Source organism: Thalassophryne amazonica, chromosome 12, assembly GCF_902500255.1.
Source record: "Thalassophryne amazonica chromosome 12, fThaAma1.1, whole genome shotgun sequence".
NCBI classification, from domain to species: Eukaryota; Metazoa; Chordata; class Actinopteri; order Batrachoidiformes; family Batrachoididae; genus Thalassophryne; species Thalassophryne amazonica.
In genome coordinates, this window is record NC_047114.1 from 23,078,528 (window position 1) to 23,102,179 (window position 23,652).

General features: G+C 39.7%; 1 protein-coding gene across 2 annotated transcripts in view; it reads left to right on the top strand.

The window, feature by feature from the left end:
- LOC117521616 (gastrula zinc finger protein XlCGF57.1-like) overlaps nucleotides 1-23,652 on the top strand; it is a 221,262-nt gene that overhangs the window by 181,837 nt on the left and 15,773 nt on the right. Inside the window, exon 2 of one of the 2 annotated variants that reach the window (XM_034182952.1) lies at nucleotides 19,367-19,479. The exons of the other annotated variant lie outside the window; for it this stretch is intronic. The gene's annotated coding sequence lies outside the window, so the exon portion shown is untranslated. The remainder of the gene's footprint in view (nucleotides 1-19,366; nucleotides 19,480-23,652) is intronic. 2 annotated transcript variants of the gene reach the window in all.

Genomic DNA, 23,652 nt, shown 5'->3' on the forward strand with positions numbered 1-23,652 from the left:
CACATCCAGTTGAAAGAAACAGCACCAGAGTTCAAAACTGCAGAAGAGACCTTCATCTGGTCCCGAGAATTCAGCAGAACATCACCTGCTTCTAAATAAAAGGCTCTTTCAACAGCAACTATTTTATTATTTTTAAAAAAGCTGTTTCATTTTATATTTTAACAATAAATGAACGGATAAATTTCTCCAAAAGGAGATAAGGAGACATGGTCAAGGGAATGATGAAAAAAACACAAACTAATGAACATAAATTGAAACAAAAACAATGCAGCCGCACTATGTCCTAGTAGCACAAGTCAGGGAGATGCCCAAAGACACTGACCAACTGGTCAGTAACAACAGGGAAGGGAGAGGAAAACAGAAAAATAATATATAATATGATATTTTTAATATTTATTTTATTCATTTTATGTTTTATACAGGTAAGGTACAGTACATTTTCAATTTGGAGGTTTTACGCACATTGTCTAAATTTTTTTTTTTTTTAAGAGAGAGAAATGCTGAATAAATGCATTGTGTAACTAAAAAAAAAATCATTTGAATAATTGTGTAAATAATTTCAATATTTACCTAAATAATCATGATACTGATTTTTTTTTTTTTTTTTTTTCCCCCCCATAATTGAGCAGCCCTACTTGAATTGAAAGTTGCCAGTGAATATCTTCATGAACACCTCTGAAAGCTAACCGGAAAAAGCATGCTGCATCTTGTGCCATCAAGATATTAAGCACAATAAGATTTTTTTTTTTTTTTTTTCTTCACTGAAAAATATACATTGTGCTGTTCAAACAGAATTTCACAGAAGAATATAAATGACTTTATTAATGTAGACTTTTTTCATAACAAAAATGTGGCTTTTACTGATTTCACACAAGGATATTACTTTTTTTTATTAATGCAGATTTTCTTTCATTGGAAAAAGACATTGTGGCTTTTAATAGATTTCACATAAGAATATGTGACTTTTTTTTTTTGCTGTAAAGTATGTTATTAATATTTTCCCATGATTTAAAAAAATATTCTACAAGCTTTAGCTGTGGTGTTTGAAATGCTTTAAGTGTCTTTTCAGTCTACATAAATTTCACTCTTCTCACTCACTTTTATCTTCAGCTGCTTATCCAGCTGAATACCTCTGACTGGGGTATTCCAAGGAATTCCCAGGCCAGTGTGGAGATAGAATGTCTCCACCTAGTCCTAGGTTTTCCCTGGGGTCTCCTCCTTGATGGATGTGCCTGGAACACTTCCCTAGGGAGGTGCCTAGGGGGCATCCTTACAAGATGCCCGAACCACCTCAGCTGGCTCCTTTCAACGTGAAGGAGCAGCACCTCTACTCAGAGCTCCCCACATATGGCCGCACTCACCCTGTCTCTAAGGGAGACACCAGCCTTCATGAATTTCATGTAGTTTATTTGTTTTGCGTTAATGCATAATTTGGTTTACAGTTAAAAGGATAATCATTCCAGGTCATCCAGGTCCTACTTCCATGTCATACTCTGTTATTTCAGCATTATCATTGACATTTCAAATGAAACGTTGAATATAGGATCGTTTAAATATGCTGCCTTTGAGCTTTATCTTCCAGGAGATGATGAAAATGTAATGTTAGATACAAAAATTTAATTTGGCTTATGGGGCCTGGCGGGCCCCAGACACCCAGCTCTTGGGGGGTGGCACGGCCCCCCCACACTCCCTGCAAATTTTCCTCGGATTTCATTTCACAGCCTTGCTCAACTGAAGTCCAGAAATCGCCCACAGTCACTGACTCAGATTTGGCTTTTAAAAAATTATGTTGGTGCCTTTACATGTACAACCCCAATTCCAGTGACGTTGAGATGTGTAAAATGTAAATAAAAACAGAATAGTACAATGATTTGCAAATCCTCTTCAACCTACATTCAATTGAATACACCACAAAGACAAGATATTTAATGTTCAAACTGATAAACTTTATTTTTTTTTTTTTATTGTTTTTGTGCAGATATTTGGTCATTTTGAAATGGATGCCTGCAACATGTTTCAAAAAAGCTGGGACAGTGGTATGTTTACCACTGTGTTACATCGCCTTTCCTTCTAACAACACTCAGTAAACATTTGACCCTAATTGTTGAAGCTTTGTAGGTGGAATTCTTTCCCATTCTTGCTTGATGTACGACTTCAGTTGTTCAACAGTCTGGGGTCTCTGTTGTCGTATTTTGTGCTTCATAATGCGCCACACATTTTCAATGGGCACAGGTGTGGACTGCAGACAGGCCAGTCTAGTACCAGCACTCTTTTACTATGAAGCCACACTGTTGTAACACGTGCAGAATGTGGCTTGGCATTGTCTTGCTGAAATGAGCAGGAACGTTCCTGAAAAGACGTTCCTTGGATGATAGTATGTGTGGCTCCAAAACCTGGATTTACCTTTCAGCATTGATGGTACCATTACAGATGTGTAGGTTGCCCATGCCATGGGCACTAACACACCCCCATACCATCACAGATGCTGGCTTTTGAACTTTGCACTGGTAACAATCTGGATGATCTTTTTCCGCTTTTGTCCAGAGGACCTGACCGCCATGATTTCCAAAAACAATCTGAAATATGGACTCATCAGACCAAAGCACACTTTTCCATTTCGCTTCTGTCTATTTAAAATGAGCTTGGGCCCAGAGAAGGCGGTGGCGTTTCTGGATGTTGTTGATGTTGTATGGCTTTCGCTTTGCATGGTAGAGTTTTAACTTGCACTTTGTAGATGTAGTGACAAACTGTGTTAACTGACAATGGTTTTCTGAAGTGTTCCTGAGCCCACGCGGTAAGATCCTTTACACAATAATGTTGGTTTTTAATGCAGTGCCACCTGAGGGATCGAAGGTCATGGGCATTCAATGTTGTTTTCGGCCTTGCCGCTTACGTGTAGAAAGTTCTCCAGATTCTCTGACTCTTCTGATTATATTGTGGACTGTAGATGATGGAATCCTTAAAGTCCTTGCAGTTGAACGTTATTTCCACACAGTTGTTCATAAAGTGGTGATTCTCGCCCCATCTTTGCTTGTGAAGGGCTGAGCCTTTTGGGGATGCTCCTTTTATACCCAATCATGACACTCACAATTAGTGTTTTTAACCCTCTGGGGTCGACGGCATCGTATACGACGGCTAAGTCCAAGCTTTACTAAATTATAAATAACTTTTTCATGATATGAGATAGAAACTTAATTATTTGCTGAAAAGTTAACTCTGCAGACTTTCGAGCCAGCCAACGGCCATCTTTGTACTCTTCATAGAAGCTGTGTGATGACGTGCGCAATGTGAGTGTCCAATCGGAATTGGTTCAGTCACATGGTTTTCCAAAATCCAATCGTAGGGCAGATTTACCTCACGTGAAAAGCCAAAGATCGTTTTCAGAAGTGATATGTTACTAGTTGGCCTGTTTGAATAGCCCCCTGGCTGCTCCAATGAGTACATACTATTAGTACATACTCAGTGTTCCCTGCGCCATTATTCACAGTGATCAGTGAAAGCAGGAGCACATGGAGAGCCTCTGATGACAATCTCACATGTTCAAACAGAGTGTGTAACTATCAGGACTGCTCCACTAGTTTGCATGTGAATGTTACTGGATAACTCTGTTGCTTTCGCTGCGTAAAGCACTGTTTGCCATATCAATGGACAACAAAACGCATAGACCATTTTGTATATATTGTCCAAAATGTGCATTTGTGTTTATTGTTTGAACCTTTTTGTTGTTCAGTCTTTCACACAAGACCTCAAATTACCTTTATAAAGTGTCAAAACAGTTGTTTATTATAGTTTGCTGTGTGTTTTGAATAAATGTGCGAGGAAAATTATTTTTCGCTTTATTTTTCCTTGCCTATTTTTGATTGTAAACCTTTATTACACTTATAAAACACAACAAAAACATATATATTCTGAAAGCACAGGTTGTCCTGAAAAAAAAAAGAGACATAAAACTTGATTGTGGGATGCAGGGAGAGCTGTTAACAGCAATAATAAAACATTTATGCCAGGCGAGTGAACTGTCCAAAAAATGCCCTCGGACCTCAGAGGGTTAAACATCAATAGTCCAGGGCTCTCCCTAAGCAATGGCACAATGTCGCTGTACCAAAGTCTTGACATTTTGCTGAAACGGCAATGGGATGTGGCTTTCTGTTTTGTTTTTCCCCAACTTGTAAATTGTAACCATTTTTGAAAAATTTTTTTTTTTTTTTTTAAGGTTGCTGGACTGATTCCCTGCATGATTTTTATTTTTTATCCCTTCTTTCTTCGATTCAGCAGATGCCTTTCAGTTGGAGGTTGAACATGCAAGCCTCCCAGTCACTTTTTTTTATTCTGTTTAAGTGACCGTGTTTGTGAAGCGTTGTGCGTAGCCAAAAAAAAAAAGAAAAAAAAAGAGAAAATTAAAACACTCAGTGTGAGTCTGAGCAAAACACAGAAGAAAGAGTGGACTTTTGCTGAGAGGATTTTCTTTCAGAGACTATCAGTGTGACTGGGTACAGAGCCGTGACTCGCCCGGTGTGAGGGGAGTGCTGAGACCCTCACACCGGGCAGAGAGAGACAGCAGCCGGCTGCCGGGCGAACAGCAAGCTTTGACTGTGTGTACCCGGCCGAGCGAAGTGCAGCCAGGGGAACAAATCGTGTGTTCTTTAAAAATGGGGTAACACACTGCTTTGCTTTAAATGCGCAGTAAGTCTATTTCAGATCATGCTGGACCGTCTTTCACTTAAAAGGCTTTATTTTACTCTGTATCATGTTGGAAAGCTGTAGCTTTTGACTGAATTGATTGTTACATGGCTTATTCTGTAGTCGTCTTCTGTTTTTTTTCTGGGGACATTACAGTGCCACACACAGGCCTGGCATATGTACTACAATGTTAAATGGAGCTTCTGGGAATTGGCATTAAGCCCACCAAATAATGAAGGATGAATAACGAGCCACCCAGCAGGTTTTTTTTTTTTTGGCTATGAGAGAATTTATTCAACTATCGTGGGAGAATGGCGGCTCTGAGAGGCTCTTAGAGGCAGTATCTTCAGTTAACGAGGCTCATCTCTGAGTGTGGCGCTAACTTCAAGATGTTCAAAATTTAGCTCCAACAGCTAGGGGCAGTTTGTATACAAGTTACTACGATAACTAACAAGGCTTATGGAGGCATGTCTATGGTCCGGACAAGGTTGCTAAAAGCCTATTATCTGAGCGCCTGGCAGCTACGCGGGACCTGACAGGCTATTTTTGGAGTAGCTCAGCCCTCTTGCGCACACAATTCCACCTGCTCTGTGTGCCGGAGGCTGTATAGAAAATAATTATTTTGTAGCGGATTAATCATTTTCTGTGAAACCTTCGATATTGAAAACTTGGCTTCTGGAATCACAGAAGACAAACGTTTCATCTGGACGCTTTTTTTCCCCACTCTGTCCTGCTCCATGATGAACGTATTTTGGAACAAGTTAAAGGTAACTATTTTGAATGTTTTTATAGCTTGATAAAACAGTTGCATGTTCATTCCTAGCTGTAAAAGTTTCTGTGGTAGATTTAATATGTTGTTAATGGAACAGATTGAGCATCGCTGTGTGTGCTCACTGACACAATGACTCGTGCGCAAAATGAGCATTTAGGCACAACGCCAGCTTGCAAAAGCGTGATTTTTGCAGTCAGTAATGGACGAACACAAAGTTAAAAGTTGGATCACAGTGTCAAAGTGGCTGTGTTTAAAGCTGCAGAAGAAATAACGCCAGTGAAGTAGTGTTAATTTCATCAGACGAAACGAGACGAAATATGTTCATCAACAACCCTTTTTCCCATGTATAATGGGCCTTTCACCCTGAAAGCGTCAGAAGCATCAAAAATCGGGCTAAAGCATTATTTTCATTGAGACACATTGCTTTTTAGACGCGTCAGAAGTGTTGTGTCAAAAGCCGAGCTAAAACGATGCTTCTGACGAGAGCGCGCATTGCCGGTTGTCGGCAGGCTGACGCGGTCAAAGTTCAATCCAATCCACCTTTCGACACATTGAGCTGTGACGTAGCTTTGCACTGTCCAATAGGAGCGACGCGTTGGGCCAAAGCACGGAAGACTAGTGGCAGAAACCACTGATCTCTACAAAACGGATCGGTGCAGAAACCACTGATCTGTACAAAAACAGAAACGTGTCATAGGACTGTTCATTTATAGAGCAGTTTTCTGAAGAAAAATCCTTGGAAATGTTTTTTTGTTGTTTGTTACCTCAGAATTTCTGATTAGTTACAAAAAAAGTTTAGAACACTTGCAATTAAAATAGCTAAATAAATCAATAAATGGTTCTTTAGAAACCTTACATCTGTAAATTAAAATCACCTGTTATTTAAGATTAGATAATTTGTTGTTTAACATAAGGAACCTTGGACATTTATTTTTAGACAAATAAAATAACATGGAAACTTGTACATTTTTTAAAGTCTGGTAGATTATTTATATCTCATTTCAACCAGAAAAACAGACACTGTAAATAAATACAAATGTTTATTATAAATGCAACAGGAAATGATTTAACAATGACTGCAGTGTGATTGTAAAATGGTATTTCTGTGACATAAACCTCATGATGAATTTTTTTAATGGTCATTTCAACTTGTAATTTCGCCAAAATATGTAATTGCCTTTAATATTGTAATCAGGACAGAGTCATTTCTAAAATGTGAATTTGTGCAATAAGTGGAGAGCTTCTACCTATGATAATGTCTTTGGACTTTGATTTGTGGACATTTTTAATGATCTGTTCATTTATTGTTAAAGGGTGATTCTTTAACTACGGGCACTATTGGCCTTGTAAATGTAATTTCCACCACACCATTGCCTTAGAATATAAAGCGCCTTGGGGCAATGGTTTGTTGTGATTTGGCGCTATATACATGTGCTCTGATGTCACTGTTTATCTCCATAGAAACTACCCAAACAGTCTTTCATACAAACTGTTTAAAGGGACATTACAGTGTTGTGGTGGAAATTACGGCAATAGTGTGGGACAACTACATTTTGTTAAAAAAAATCACAACAGTTGTATGACATTGAATACCCCAGTTATGTTTTGATTATTTTACTGATATTTTATTCAGAGATATTTTAAAACATTAGAAAAAAAAATGTTTCTTTGCCATTCATTTTTATCATTGAAGATCAAAAGTCTGGGTGTGGGACAAGCGCAAAACGGCAATATTTGCATATAATGATGCTGAAAAAAGGTGAAAAAGTCATCATAGACTACTAGAACAAATTTCTTAACACACTTTCATTGTAAAGATAACTATAAAAAGTGTGAAATTTCCCCTTTTTTCTGTTTTTCATACAATATGATCAAAGCCATAATAAGTGCCCGTAGTCTAAGAATCACCCTAAAATATAAAATGAAACAGCTTTTTAAAAAAATAATAAAATAGTTGCTGTTGAAAGAGCCTTTTATTTAGAAGCAGGTGATGTTATACTGGATTCTCGGGACCAGATGAAGGTCTGTTCTGCAGCTTTGAACTCTGGTGGTGTTGCTGAAAACACTTTTGTCCTATTTTGAAGAGCAGAGATGTTTTCTTTCGACTGGACTTCATGGTGTTCAGCTCATCAATGGAAGTTTGGTTGTCTGCACAGCAAATGTTCCTGATTGGGACAAAAAATATTTCTTTAAATATAAAGAAACACTAAACAGTTTATATATATATTTAAAAAAAAAAAAGATGGAAAAAAAATGCCCGGAAAAAAAAAGTTATTTAAAGGTGAAATTTGTGGTCCCCGAAAAAAGCTGTAGCTTTATTTGGTAAAAATAAGAAAGACTGAACCATCTAGAAATTAAAGCGTTCACTCAGATCAACTGTGCTAAAAAGCTAAGCAAACGTTAGCTGATCAATAAACCTTCACAGCAGTGCAGAAACATCACATTTTACTTTTATTTTATTCTCACCTCGATAAAGCTGCAGAACTAAACTCCGTTGGGCAAATTGGGACTTTGCATATATCCAAAAAGTGGGAGATCTTGGACTGAATGGGTCTACTCCATTACCCCGGCTGCCTGCCTCGGTCTGCTCAGGAATGATGCCTGAAGGCCGGCTTCTCCGTACAAGTCGTCAGTCGTCCCTCGGTTGGCATCACTCTGAAAAGTAGCTGAAAAAACCTCTCCCAGCAGGGTGATCGGAGAATCGTTCTGCTGTTTTTTTAAAGCTTTTTTGTTGTTCAGGCGACCCAAATTCAAGATGACGATCGCTGAACTTTTTCAGGTTGTGGCAACAGCCAGAGTGTGACGTAACAATCTCGGCCCCCTTGCCGCTTCCGAAGTGAAGCGTCTGACGTGACACGTTGGAAACGCATCCAACGGATTGGGAAGCTTTGGCCTGAAGTATTTAGTGTGACAGGCCCATAAGACGAGACGATGACGAGACAGCACCAATGTTCTAAAAACACTGACTAAAACTGTGTAAATGTGTGTTATTGTTGACGAATAAAAACAAGACGAAAATGTTTTTGTTTTCATCTACTACACAAGAAGAAAAGCAACATCCAGTCCAGCTGTCATGTGTTTGTGCCAGCAGTTCTTGTACTGTACTGTCGGCTACGTTACGTTTTAGTTTAACATATTATGGACCTGCGGGTTCTGATTAGAAGCACCGCATCGACAATTATAGATGTCAGTCGTGACTAGGGATGGGTATTAATAAGATTCTATCGATTCTGCTTATCGATCCGATTCTTTATCGATTCCTTTATCGATGCCTCTTGTGAATTTTCTGTGTACTAAAAGTAGGCTTTACAGGTTTTCTATGTATTTTATTGAGTCTTAAAGTAAATATGAAATTGGTCACTGGATCCTTGATCTCTGGACATAAATAAAAAACAAAATCTGTAGTTTTTGTCAAAAGCATTTCCTTTCAGACATTTTGGCATGAATGTTTCTTCATACCTCTGAGCTGAGCTCACCCGGTTGCTGCACGTCAGCGCAGAATGTCTCATTTTGGGAGGAAAAAAACATTTTCGATTGCAGTTTGTTTGTATTACGTTTGGAAAGAGGTGTCATTTGATTTAAATGGCGTTTTGCTTTGAAGTTGTTAATTCCGAATGGACTCTATTGTTCTAGCTTGACTCTGCAGAGAGCTGCACAGTGACTACGTTTACATGCCGTTAATATTCAGGTTAAGGTAAATATTCTGGTTTCTGAATCATTAGGAATAACCCGTTTACATGCTTAAGCAGACAGTTACTCCTGTATACATGGTCACTGGTATCATTTGGAATATCTCCATCTAAACAGCGACGCATGGACAACGTCCAGATGCGCGGAGAACGTCATGACACAAATATGCGTCATTTCTGTTTCTTCTTCCTCTTTCTTCCATCAGTAAAATACATTATATTCATGTCTTTCACGATACTAATGAAGTATTCGGTTTCCTCCTCGCTCCAAAAGTGTGGCGCTGTGCTGCCGCGTCTGGATTTCGCCATACTTGTTTACCTCTGCTTCTGTGGTGACCGGTGGGTTGTGTGCACCGCATACAAGTAGCTGCCGTACTTAAAAGACCAAGATTCCTTGTGGATAGGACATGCGCAGAACACAAAATAATGTTCCTTTCTTTGGGGATATTCCGATGCATGTTTATATGACCTGATATCCGGGTTAGAAAAGGAGTAACCCAGCGGTTATATTCGGGTTTTTAAAAACCGGAATATGAGCATATTCGGGTTTTTGCGGGTGTTTATATGGCTGTGCGCAACCAGGTTATTGCTAATATTCTGGTTGAAAGTGGTGAAAAACAAAAAAAGCTAAAATTGTGTCTAAAATTGTATTGTAGCATTATTAGTTATTATTAGTATTATTATTAGTATTATTATTACTATTGTTGTTGCTATTATTATTATTATTAATATATAAACAAAAATAAATTTAAAAAATATTACAATTTGTAATACATTTGACTTTTTTATGACAACAAACGCTGAGCCGTTATTATACAGAAAACAAATGCACACAAATGTGCTGATAGGTGCAACAGCTTAATGCTAACTTTAACATTGAAAATGTCATAGACATGCTAACGGGTTAGCATCGGTCCCGTTTTTAAGTTATAAAATACATCTATTAACTGTTTCAGAAGACCATAACAGGTCAGGTTAACATAAAAAAGGTAAATATTACTCAGACATATGCCCTTTAGGGATTTAGCAGGGGAAAATTAAGATAAACCGAAATAAAACAATGAATCAACAAAGCAGTAGATCGAAGCACTGCTTCGATTGGTTCAAAGCAAAGCCGCGCTGCAGAAAAGTTTACAGACCCGCTGCAGGGTCTGTAATCAGTGTAGAGAAATTATCATTTTCCTGACAAACACCCCCAAAAACAACGGCCACTCTGAAGGACCGATAAGGGAATCGTTAAGCAAAAAGGTTATTGATGTCAGTGGATTGAATCATTTCTTAATGATACGCGAAAGGAACCGGTTCTCGATACTCAACCCTAGTCGTGACTCACCTTTTCTACTGACTAAAGTCTCTAAACCATGGGTTAAAGTTCTTCGTCACCACGACAGATTTCCGTCATTTGGAAAATGTAACCATATACGCGTGCGCACATGGTGTCATGTGTGTTTTGGGGCCGAAATATGATGCTCTCACTGTCAAAGCAACATCCCACTTAGCTAATCAAAGCAGCAGAAATGTCTGTGTGGGGAGGAAGGGACTGTGTGAATTTTCACTCCTCTCCGCCCTGTTTACTGCTTGCCATGAGCCATGGTCCTTCTCCCTGTCTTTGTGCGAACATTGGACCTTCCCCAAGTTGAGCAGGGTGTGGCTTTGCTTTGAACCAATGAAGCATTGCTTCGATCTGCTGCTTTGTTGGTTCTTTGTTTTATTTTGCCTTATCTTAATTTTCCCGCGTGTTACAAGCCTGGCTCAAAAGCCTCAACAAAAAACAGGACCACACGGAAGCACAAATCTTTAAAACCCTTAGTAGGGAAACTTTAATATAAAATAAAAAGATAAAACAAACAGAAACAAACAACGAGGGCGTGGCGCGGCGAACCGGGACCAGACGCAGCTGCTTCCCAAACTACGATCCAGAGGAGGGAGGAGGAGAGGAAGGGAGGAAGAAAGGAGAGACCAACCCTCCTTTTATACTCCCCAGCAGGAAGCCCAGTCAGCGCGTTCCAGGTGGCCGAGACCTCAAGACACACAGACATATTAGTAGGGATGGGTATTGATAAAGTTTTATCGGTATCGATGCCATTATTGATTCTGCTTATCGATCCGATTCCTTATTGATACCTTTGTACTAAAAGTAAGCTTTACAGGTTTTCTATGTATTTCCTTGAGTCTTAAGTAAATAAATATGAAATTAGTCACTATATCCTTGATCTCTGGACATAAATAAAAATAAACAAAACTGTTTCGCTTTGAAGTTATTAATTCAGACTGAATTCTATTGTTCTATCTTGACTCGGCAGAGAGCGTGCAACGTTTGGAGCTGTGTGAACAGAACGGAGGACGATTCTCATTTCTTTCTCGCAACAAGACAGGAGTCCCAGTTAGTAACTTTAATCCGCACAAAAGTGAATCACAACTCATATTCAGGGATGAAAGTGGTGAAAAACAAAAAAAGCTGAAACCCAAAATTATCCCCCAACACCACCTGCACAAAAATGTTTGAATTCTAGAAGCTCTGAAATGCAATCTGGGACTATTCCAGACAATAAACTGGAGTGAGTGCTGAATCCATTTAGGTGAGAAAAAAAAAATACAACTTATTCAAATTCATTCCAGTAGTATTCTGCTCTTACTAGGATGCAGCAGTTTTCTAGTTTGGCAGATAGTTCTGGAGGAAATCACTGAAGAAATTAACAAACTGAAAATATGGTTTGACCGAAACAAACTGTCATTAAACTTAAATAAGACAGGGATGAAATGGAGGTACAAGAGTCACTCGGTGTTCACAGGAAACACGTATTTATTTCTGTATGTATTTATTTATTTGTTAGTTGCTATTATATATTTTCTGTTGTGTTTCTATTCAGGTTATTTGTGTCTCTTTCTCTAAAATTGTATATAATAATCATTAGATTATTAATATATAAGCAAAAATAAATTTAAGGAACAATTTGAAAACAAATGCACCCAAACGTGATGACAAGGAAGGTGGGTCTCACATATAACTTCTTTGGTAAATGGACTGCATTTATATAGCGCTTTTCCATCTGAATCAGACGCTCAAAGCGCTTTACAATTATGCCTCACATTCACCCCGATGTCAGGGTGCTGCCATACAAGGCGCTCACTACACACCGGGAGCAATAGGGGATTAAAGGCCACACAGGTGTCACATTTGTTTTGATAAGTTGACAGACATAGTGATATGTGCATGCATGCGGTTTGTTGATAGAACATGTCAATATTACAATATTACGCGCCATGTCACCCATAGCACAACAGTACAGTCATAAGTCATAATTTGTCTTATTTCATGAAAATATCTTATTAAAGATCACATATTACACTGCCTTTAAAATACTTTTGTGACATCTTGCTGTAATATGTTGTCAGTGGTTGAGATAGTTGCTGTAGGCATCTAAAAATGCTCGTAATCGGGTGAAAGCTGATGGAAATCTCTTTGTGGTGTGTCGGTGATGTATGTATGTGCAAAATAAAACAAAACACTACTCCAGGTATGTGCTGGCGAACTGCTTGGTAGTCCCTCCTCCTTTTCCATCAGCAGGGGATACCAGGTGGAATGAATCTGCTGAGCAATTTGTGTGCGCCCGGTATGTTTAAAATGATGGACCTGTCACTGTTGGGCATTGGGGCCGCAGCGCTTGTAGCGATCGTAGCGCAAGAAAATTCATCTCTATAAAACCAGCGTGACTGTGCAGAGACTATTCCTTTCTACGAACGCTTGAAAGACAGCTGGTAAGCGCCATATTACCCTGTGACTGTGAAACTTACCTGAGTAGTGTGGTGCGTTCAGTAACGTTCTGGAAACACGGACTCTAAAAGACTGGTTTGATTGAATTGTTTGCTATGCATTGTGCAAGTTGGGGTTAAAACAAGACAGTTAAAAGCTACATTACATAAAAGCTACAGAGTCTGTTTGCCTAAAATTAGAATAAAATGGTAAAAGTCCAATAAAATGTAGTTTGTAGAAATGTAAGACTATTTACATATACCAAGCAAGTTTTAATTTAGCTAAAAATGTACAGTTTAAAATCTCTCACCAAAAGTATAAATCTATTTACTTAGCTAAAAACAAAGCAAAAAATGCTGTTTGGCTAAAACAAATGTATTACATTTATTAATTTAGTCAAATAATGAACTGTTTGAAATCTCTTGGCTAAAACACGTGATGTTACCTTGGCTAAAATCATAAATATAAAAATGTACTTAAAAACTTTTGTATAGATAAAAATTGATTTAAACTTTTTGCTTTACCTGCTAAACCTTTAAACCTTCTGCTGAAAGTTATGTGTTCAACGTGTCCTACAATTCCTATGGCTTATAAATAGTAGCTGAAATCTTTCACAAAAAAATAGTTAGTCTTACTACTGGCTAAAATGCTAAAAATCTTTGACTATAAAAATACTGTTAAGATCTTCAGAATCAGCTTTATTTGTCATTGTAATTTGCATTACAATGAGATTTGAGTGCAACTCCAAAAAGGTGCTTTCCGTGGCGCAAGTAATTTTTAGCCAATATAAAAGATAGTGAAATTTAACAGTAAATTATTCAGAGTATATGTACAACTAATATAAACATAAGGTAAACTAAGTAAGGATTAAACAACAAGAAGCTGTGCATTATACGGTTTGAATGCACGACACGGAGTCTAAAACCACAACGCGAAGCAGAGTGGTGTTACTCTGCGTCATTCATGTCATTTATGCTCTCCACTACTGACTTCTTTGGGACTGGAATGATGGTGGAGGATTTGAGGCAGAGTGGAATGATGGCCTGCGCCAGGGACAGGTTGAAGATGCAGGTGAAAACTCCAGCCAGTTGGTCAGCACACGCTTTGAGTACCTTGCCAGGTACGCTATCGGGGCCGGCCGCCTTCCTGGAGTTCACCGCCTTCAGCACGTCTCACTTCGTGTTCCTGAAGTGTTAGCATGCTAGTGCTGGAGGGTGGTGGGTGTGGAGTTGCTGCTGGTCTGTCTGCTTTGAAGCGGGCAAAGAAGCGGTTCAGCTCCTCTGCCAGTGAGGCGTCAAACCTAGTATTTCCTGGGTTGCTGCTTCTGTAGTTGGTTATATGATTTATTCCCTGCCACATCCTTCTGGGGTCATTTATAGCGAAGTGGTCCTCTGTCTTTTCCTTGTAGGCGGTCTTGGCCTCTCTGTTGCCTCTTTTCAGATCGGACCTGGCCGCGTTGTACAGCTTAAAGGTGGTTTTGCGGCTTTTTAATAGGGACTGGACTGCACTGTTCATCCAGGGCTTCTGGTTTGGAAAACCCCTGACCCTTTGTATTGTTGCTGGTGACTTCATCCAAGCGTGTTTAAAGACTGTGCTCCCTACATTTGTCCAATACGTGAAATGTGCCACCAGAGGGGAAAATACTTTGGACCATGTCGACTTAAACATAATACACGCGTACAAAGTCACTCCCCTCCCCCATCTTGCTGGATCTGACCATCTCTGCCTGTCCCTCACCCCACTGCCGAGGCGAACCAAGCCACAATGAAAGACAATCCAAACCTGCCCTGAGGGAGCGCTCTCCCAGCTACAGGACTGCTTCTCACGGACTGTATGGGATTTATTTTCCAGCCACAACCTGCAGGAGTACACTGACACCGTACTCTCTTACGTTAAAAACTGTTGACACTGTCACCATCAACAAGACTGTCTTCAAGAATATAATAATATTAAATCTATTTGGTTAAAAATGCTGTCATAAAAATATTTTGATTTAAAAGACAGGAATATTATTTGTAATATTATGATCAATGTGTTTATTTTCATGTAAAATAAGTAAAAGTAAGTCCCTTCGGCTGCTCCCTTGTTTGCACTTGGGGTCGCCACAGCAAATCCAAGGTGGATCTGCATGTTGAATTGGCACAAGTTTTACGCCGGATGCCCTTCCTGACGCAACTCCACATTACATGGAGAAATGTGGCACGGGTGGGATTTGAACCCGGAACCTTCTGAACTGAAACCAAACGCATTAACCACTTGGCCACCACCCCTGCTATTTTCATGTAAAATAAGTAATTTTGTATTTTTGTTCTCTTTTTGAGGTTTTTCACCTAACCGCCCGTTCGACATGGAACAATAATAAATGTAAAATCAAACTCTATGGCTGCTCATTGAGTGAAATCCAGTTGAAATTCAATGTAGAAGGTTTATCCTTTTCAAGTGGGGAATTGCACAAATTAAGTCAGAACACAACTTGACAAGGTGTTTTTGATGAGAATATAACATCATAACTTAGTTACAAGCTCAAAGGTTGATGTTGCGTGATAAAGGCCTTTTAATAATAACTCAAAGAAATAATGGCAAAACTCACATGTAAGTAAAAAAAACAAAAAACTATTAATCGACCGATAATCGATTACTAAAATAATCTTTAGTTGCAGCCCGAGTTTGTTTTAGAAGTGAAAGCATTTTATCGATTAAATGGGAACAAGCCAGTTTTGAGTTTCTCAGTGTGCATGCGTTTTCAAAATGGGTGACAGTGTTATTTTGTGCACAGCAGAACGTTAATTGCTTTAGGCCCTAATTTTGTATTTTTGACTGTACAGCCAGCAACACAGCACCCTTTTGGCGCATTTACCGGAATAGAACCGATCATAATACTACAGAAGACAAAGAATTTTTACTTGACAGTTTGAAGTGAGTTTTCTTTGTTTCAGAGGGCAATAAATTCACCAGAATATACAAAATTTGACTTGCTCTTTTAAAAAATTGCTGGGGGAGATCCCCCAGACCCCCTATAATCAATACTGTGTTTTTGCTTCACAGTTTGAAGTGAGTTTTCTTTGTTTCAGAGGGCTTCATACCTATTAAAATTCACCAGAATACACAAAATTTTTCTTCAAATAATCGCTGACACACCCGTGCATAGCTCATTATTCAAGGCTTGTTATTCAGTGGGACCAAGGCTTTAGAATTTTACCTTTAAAAATCCAAACGTTTCCCCAGACACCCCTCGGGGACACTGCATCTTCACCACAGTTTGCTTGTTTTTCCGCCCACTGCACACTTCTATGTATATAAATAAACACATACGGTCAAAGTTTCTCCTTCACCTAACCTACGTGGAAGTGTGAGGTAGCCGGAGCATCTGGAAGGAACCTGCAGAGAGAACATGCAAATTCCACACAGATAGGACCAGATGGGACATGTTTCCAATGCCTTTTTGCTGTGAGGCACCAGTGCTAACCACTAAGCTACACTACTGTCCAACAGGCAGGTTTATTTATTTATTTATTTATTTATTTTTTCCAATGGAAAGATGTCACGTTTGTGTAACACATGGCACAGAACTATACCAAGCCTATGCAAACAAACTGTTGTGTTTCACACACATTTTATGTCAAGTTAGCTTAGCCCTTAACATTAGTCTTCTTGCTGGCGTATTTGGCCATCTTGGATTGTTTTGTTCAAATGAATAAACAACATACACTGAACAAAAATATAAACGCAGCACTTCTGTTTTTGCTCCCATTTTCATGACCTAAACTCAAAGATCTGAAACATTTTCTATCTACACAAAATACCTATTTCTCTCAAATATTGTTCACAAATCTGTCTAAATGTGTTAGTGAGCACTTCTCCTTTGCCGTGATAATCCATCCCACCTCACAGGTGTGGCATATCAAGATCCTGATTAGACACCATGATGATTGCACGGGTGTGCCTTAGGCTGGCCACACTAAAAGGTCACTCTGAAATGTTCAGAATTTTCATTCTTTTTTCACAGTAGATAATAGTTGGTCATCTAGTAATGAATGTGGGTAACATATCTGTAATCACTTTAGTTTTTGGGTTCTCTGTGTGTAGTCTTCAGTCACTCTGTGCATTAATCAGTCCATGGTTATGCTCTTGATTACATATAATTATTGGTTAGCCTTTACTCAGAGGTGTGATGGATTGATTTGCTTAATATTTCCAGAAACGCAGTGAGTTCTGTTTAGAACTCATTAATTTTCTATTAGGGGTTGACCAATTATCAGCCAGGCCAATATTCAGTATTTTTACGGATATCTGTATCGGCCATTTATAGCGGCTGTTATGACGTTTATGTCTCTCAGCACTGGATGTAGTGACTCACTGGTTGCCAAGTTCCACCAGGAGTCCCCCTGGCTACCACACTAAGCACTGTGCCACCCCATGCACAAGCCTGCAAAGACCCACCATACAAGGTGGCCAAACCCCATAGGGTGGCACACTCATTATTTAATGTGCAATATTAGAGCTCTACATGGCCAGGCGCCTCCCTATATCTGTGACCTTATCCAGCCTTATGCCCCTGCCAGGGCTTTGAGTTCTGTGGACCAAAATCTGTTGATGGTTCCTCGCACCCATTTTGCAACCAGAGGAGAGCGATCCTTCCAGGCTGTTGCTCCCAGGCTTTGGAATGGTCTCCCGCTCTCTCTGCGCTCACTGGACTCTGTCGATACTTTTAAAAGCCAACTTAAGACTTTCTTTTTTACTCAAGCGTTTGCTTAGCTTTTGGGCTGCTCTGCTATCCTATGTTATGTTTTATGTTTTTATGTCTCGGCCATTGTCTGATGTTTTGTGTGGTGTACTGTGCTTTTATGTTGTGAAGCATCTTGTGGCTCTTGTCTGTGAAAGGTGCTATATAAATAAAATTTACTTACTTACTTACTAATATCTGTGCAAACATAATGCTTCCCTGCTAATCTTCAAGCACACTGAGTCCAACATGAGTTCCTCTAGCTACCATACTATGCACCAAAATGACAAAGGAACTTCCTGGAAACAGAATTGGCACTTGTGGCGTCCTCTGGTTTGTGCAGCAGTTCCTGTAGCAGCTCTGAAGTAATGTTTGAGGTGACATGGTGTTGAGATGGAGTTGCACCTGGTTTCAGTGGTAGAAACATTACCATGGAGTGCTAATACAACCCCTGGCAATAATTATGGAATCACCGGCCTCGGAGGATGTTCATTCAGTTGTTTAATTTTGTAGAAAAAAAAGCAGATCACAGACATGACACAAAACTAAAGTCATTTCAAATGGCAACTTTCTGGCTTTAAGAAACACTATAAGAAATCAGGAAAAAAAAATTGTGGCAGTCAGTAACGGTTACTTTTTAGACCAAGCAGAGGGAAAAAAATATCAACTCACTCAATTCTGAGGAATAAATTATGGAATCACTCTGTAAATTTTCATCCCCAAAACTAACACCTGCATCAAATCAGATCTGCTCGTTAGTCTGCATCTAAAAAGGAGTGATCACACCTTGGAGAGCTGTTGCACCAAGTAGACTGACATGAATCATTGTATGTGTTGAGTGTATATATATATATATATATATATATATATATATATATATAAGAAATTACCATTCAATATTAACATTTTGTTACACAGTACGTATATTGGATTTTATTTTTGATTGGAAAAATTATGCACAGTGCAAGCTTTGCATTTTGTATCACCAGTTATCCGTCTTCATGATTGAGTGGTATAGAGGAGGATTTTCTTAAAGAAGACCTGAAAGTTTAGCTACAAATTGCCAGAAGGTACATCTGAGATGCAAGCCTGGATTTGATCTGTTTTGGTGAAAGAAAATCCTCTGCTCTACTGCACTATGAAGCTAAGAGTAGTAATGCAAAATGCAAAGCTTGCACTGTGCACAATTTCTCCAATCACAGCCACATAAGCCCATAACTTCTCCTGGGTTGTCTGGGTGTCTTGGTGGCTTTCTTCGCTCTTCTCCTTCTTGCATAGTCACTCAGTTTTTGAGAACTGTCTACTCCATGCAGATTTAGCATCGAGTGCCATATTGTTTGTATGTCTTTGTAATTGACGTAAATAAAGTCCGAAACATATTCAGTGGCAGCTTTACCATCAGAGAGACTCGTCCACAACTATCACAAAAGACTCCAAGCTGTCAGTGATGTTAAAGCGGGCAGTCCACAGTATTAAGAACAGGGGTATGTAAACTTTTGATCAGGGTCATTTGGGTAGTTTGTGTTGTCATTATGATTTAAAAAGAATAAACCTGGTTGTTTGCAATAAATGGCTTCACCCAACCACTAACTGTGAGTGGGGAAAAAAAAAAAAAGTTTTGGGTTATCATTCATATTCTCTGAAAAATGGCCAAAAAACAAAAATTCCGCCAGGGTATGTAAACTTTTGAGCTCAACTGTATATCATGGATTTTCTTATGGCTGTTTTCTTCTTGGTTCTGTTTTCAGATTTTTCCACTGTCTAAAGCTGCTTTTGGAGTTTTGTTGAGGGAGAACAAACCAGAGACAACAGCTCCTCAGCTCACTCACGTCTGCTTCTGAAAACAGTCTTCTGCACCCTGGTTAGTTGCCTCTGGAACATTACATCTTGTCGTTATTAACCACACACTGTGCAGCAGCTCCTCAGTATGTGAGTGATGTGGAATATAGGCTAGCGTGTGCTGTCAGTAGGGACCATGTGTTCCACAAAAGTACAACGCGATTAGATTTTGAAGTGGTGTGCTTCTTAGTCTCGTATTTTTCTTTCTGTACACCATCACATTGGAGTTAAAATGAAACAAGATGTGCTTGTAGTTTTGACTTTCAGCTTTAATTCAAAGAGTTTATTAAAAATAGCACATTTATTTATTTATTTATTCATTCATTCAATGTTTTACCAGGTAAGTCACTTGAGAACACATAAAGCATATGCGTACCAATTACCCATATCATTTTACCCGTGCACACCTTGGAGTTTCAGTCAGCATATACCGACTGTATTAAAAATGCTGGCATACGATGGTGAATGTTTGAGTTCAATGGTACGAATATTTCATGAGGTGAAAGGTGCAACGTACCATTCAACAAGGCGAACTTGAACGGTACATTCCAGCTTTCACTGAATTAAATATTCGTTCCATTGACATTATTTGTTTTATATGGGGAGGTGATGGGCTAGTGGTTAAGCGTTGGGCTTCAGACCAGAGGATCCTCCCACAGGGTTCAAGTCCCAGCCAGATTAGAAAAATCACTGAGGACCCTTGGGCAAAGTCCTTAATTCCAGAGTTGCTCCCGGTGTGTAGTGAGCGCCTTGCATGGCAGCACCCTGACATTGGTGTGTGAATGGATGAATGTGAGGCATAATTGTAAAGTCCTCTGAGCATCTGATGCAGATGGAAAAATGCTATATAAATGCAATCCATTTACCATTTGCAGTTGTGTTCAAAAGTTTACATACCCTGGCAGAATTTTTGCTTTTTTGGCCATTTTTAAGAGAATATGAATGACAACACAAAAACTTTTTTTTTTTTTCACTCATGGTTAGTGGTTGGGTGAAGCCATTTATTGTCAGACAACTGTGTTTCCTCTTTTTAAATCAAAATGACGAGAGAACTACCCAAATGACCCTGATCAAAAGTTTACATAACCCTGTTCTTAATACTGTGTATTGCCCCCTTTAACATCAACCACAGCTTGGAGTCTTTCGTGGTAGTTTTGGACGAGGCTCTCTGATGGTAAAGCTGCCACTTAATGTCTTGGACTTTATTTACCTTAATTACAAAGAAATACAAACAGTATGGCACTTAATGGTAAATCTGCATGGAGTAGACATTTCCTATAAAGTGAGTGACTGTGCAAGGAGGAGAAGAGTTAGGAAAGCCACCAAGACACGCAGATAATGCAGGAGAAGTTATGGGCTTATGTGGCTGTGATTGGAGAAATTGTGCACAGTGCAAGCTTTGCATTTTGCATCAATACTCTTAGCTTCATAGTGGAGTAGAGCAGAGAAGGATTTTCTTTCACCAAAACAGATCAAATCCAGGCTTGCATCTCAGCTGTACCTTCTGGCAATTTGTATCTAAACTTTCAGGTCTTTTTTTTAAGAAAATCCTCCTCTATACAACTTCATCATGAAGATGGACAACTGGAGATACGACGCCTTAACCACTGGTCTAGTGGTTAAGGCGTTGGGCTTGAGACCAGAAGATCCTCGGTTCAAATCCCAGCCTGACTGGAAAATCACTATTGGCCCTTGGGCAAGGTCTTTAATCCCCTATTGCTCCCGGTGTGTAGTGAGCGCCTTGTATGGCAGCACCCTCACATTGGGGTGAATGTGAGGCATTATTTGTAAAGCGCTTTGAGTGTCTTATGCAGATGGAAAAGCGCTATATAAATGCAGTCCATTTACGGTGATACACGTCATGATAGACCGAGCCCCTCAAAACATTTTGGGCATGTTGAAAATTTTCAATGTATGTCTCATACATCCCACACACGTGGCATATAGGTTATGCGATTGTTGACACATGTTTCTTGTATTTACTCATAAGTTGAAATACATTCATTAATGTTGTCCATTGATTGACTGAAAGCTGCAGTCCTCATGCGAACAGACTGTTTCAGTGGAGGAAATATAAAGTCTTAATCTTACCTGTTCGCTTCAGTCGGTTTCATCATCACAGCCTGACAAACGTATCCACATAAAGCCTCCTGATTTTGGAAAATGACCTCTGAAAATACTTTAATTACTTTAAACAAGTCCCTCTGTGTTTTTTCTGGTCCGGGTGTGACTCTCAGTCGGCACTTTGAGCCACAACGCGCCTCATTCATTATTGTGTCAGTGTTCACCACATGCATCAGTCAATTCTGTTTACACGCAGTGAAATTAAATCCCATGATCAACAAAGAAAGAAAGTAAAATCATGTTAAAATGACTCTGTTTTACCCCTGTGTGGAGCGGAGATGCTGCAAGACGTGCTCGTCAGTATTTAACTGTTCCACATGCCAAACAAAGGGTTCTGCCTGCGATGGAAATGCAAACCAAGCCAGACTTGACCATTCTGGCACGTATAATACCATGCAGCACTGACCCGAACCACTCAGTGGAAATGGGGCTGTCAGTATACGGCGGTATGGCACAGAGGACCAAGCGATAAGGCATTGCAGGTGTTCTTTTGCCCCATTCTTCCTGCAACAATTACGGGGTTGTTGTCATTTTTGTTTTAATGTTCTGTACTGGGTACAGGACAGAGCAGACAGGCCAGTCTGTTATCCATAGGCCTGTTATCTTCTTCTTTCGGCTGCTCCCATTCGGGTCATCATAGCAGATCAGTCATTTGCATCATCCTCTGCATCTTCCTCTGTCACACCAATCACCTGTATGTTCTCACTTACCACATCCATAAACCTTCTCTTTGGCCTCCCTCTTCTCCTCCTACTTGGTGGCTCCATCCTCAGTATCCTTCTCTCTATATACCATGGGTCCCTCCCCTGTACATGTCTAAACCATCTCAATCTCACCTCTCTGACTTTGTCTCCAAACAGTCCCACCTGAGCTGTCCCTGTGATATGTTCATTTCTAATCCTGTCCATCCTCGTTACTCACAAAGAGAATCGCAACATCTTCAGCTCTGCCACCTCCAGCTTTGCTTCCTGTCTTTTTGTTAGTGTCACTGTCTCTAAGCCGTACAACACAGCTGGTCTCACTACTGTCTTGTAACCTTTCCCCTTCACTGTTGCTCATATTCTTTGGTCACATATCACTCCTGCCACTTTTATTCACTCACTCCACCCTGCCTGCACTATTTTCTTCACCTCTCTGTCACAGTCTCTATTCCTTTGAACAATTGACCCCAAGTATTTAAACACATCTTCTTTCACCATTTCTACTCCTTGTAACCGCACTATTCCACTGGGCTCCCTCTCATTCGCACACATGTACTCAGTCTTGCCCCTGCTGACTTTCATTCCTCTTCTCTCCAGAACACATCTCCACCTTTCCAGGCTAGACTCAACTTGCTCTCTACTCTCACTACAGACCACAGTGTCACCTGCAAACACCATAGTCCATGGAGACTCCTGTCTGTTGTCATTCGTCAACCTGTGAGAGCTAATCCTTGGTGTAATCCCACCTCCAGAGCGAATCTGTCATTCCTACTGTGGATCTCACAGCTGTCACACTATCCTTGCACATATCCTGCACTACCCTCAAATACTTCTCTGCCACTCTAGACTTCCTTATATAACACCACAACTCTTCTCTTGGCACCCTGTCATAAGCTTTCTCTAAATCCAAAAATGCAGTGTAACTTCTGGCCTTCTCTATAGTTCTCCATCAGTACTCTCAGAGCAAACATTGTATCTGTAGTGTACTTTCTCTGTATGAAGCCATATTGCTGCTCACAGATCTTCACCTGTTTTCTAAGCCTAGTTTCTACTACTCTCCCATAACTTCATGCTGTGGCTGGCTGCTCAACTTAATGTCTCTGTAGTTACTGCAACTCTGCACATCACCCTTCTTCTTAAAAATCAGAATCGGCACACTTCTTCTCCACTCCTCAGTCATCTTCTCACTTTACAAGATTTTATTTAACAATGTGGTTAGAAACTCCACTGCCATGTCTCCTAAACATTTCCATGCCTCCACTGGACCAACTGCTTTTCCGCTCTTCATAGCTGCCCTCACTTCATCTTTACTAATCTCTTGCACTTCCTGACTCTCTCCACATCATCCAGACGTTTTTCTTTTTTCCTAT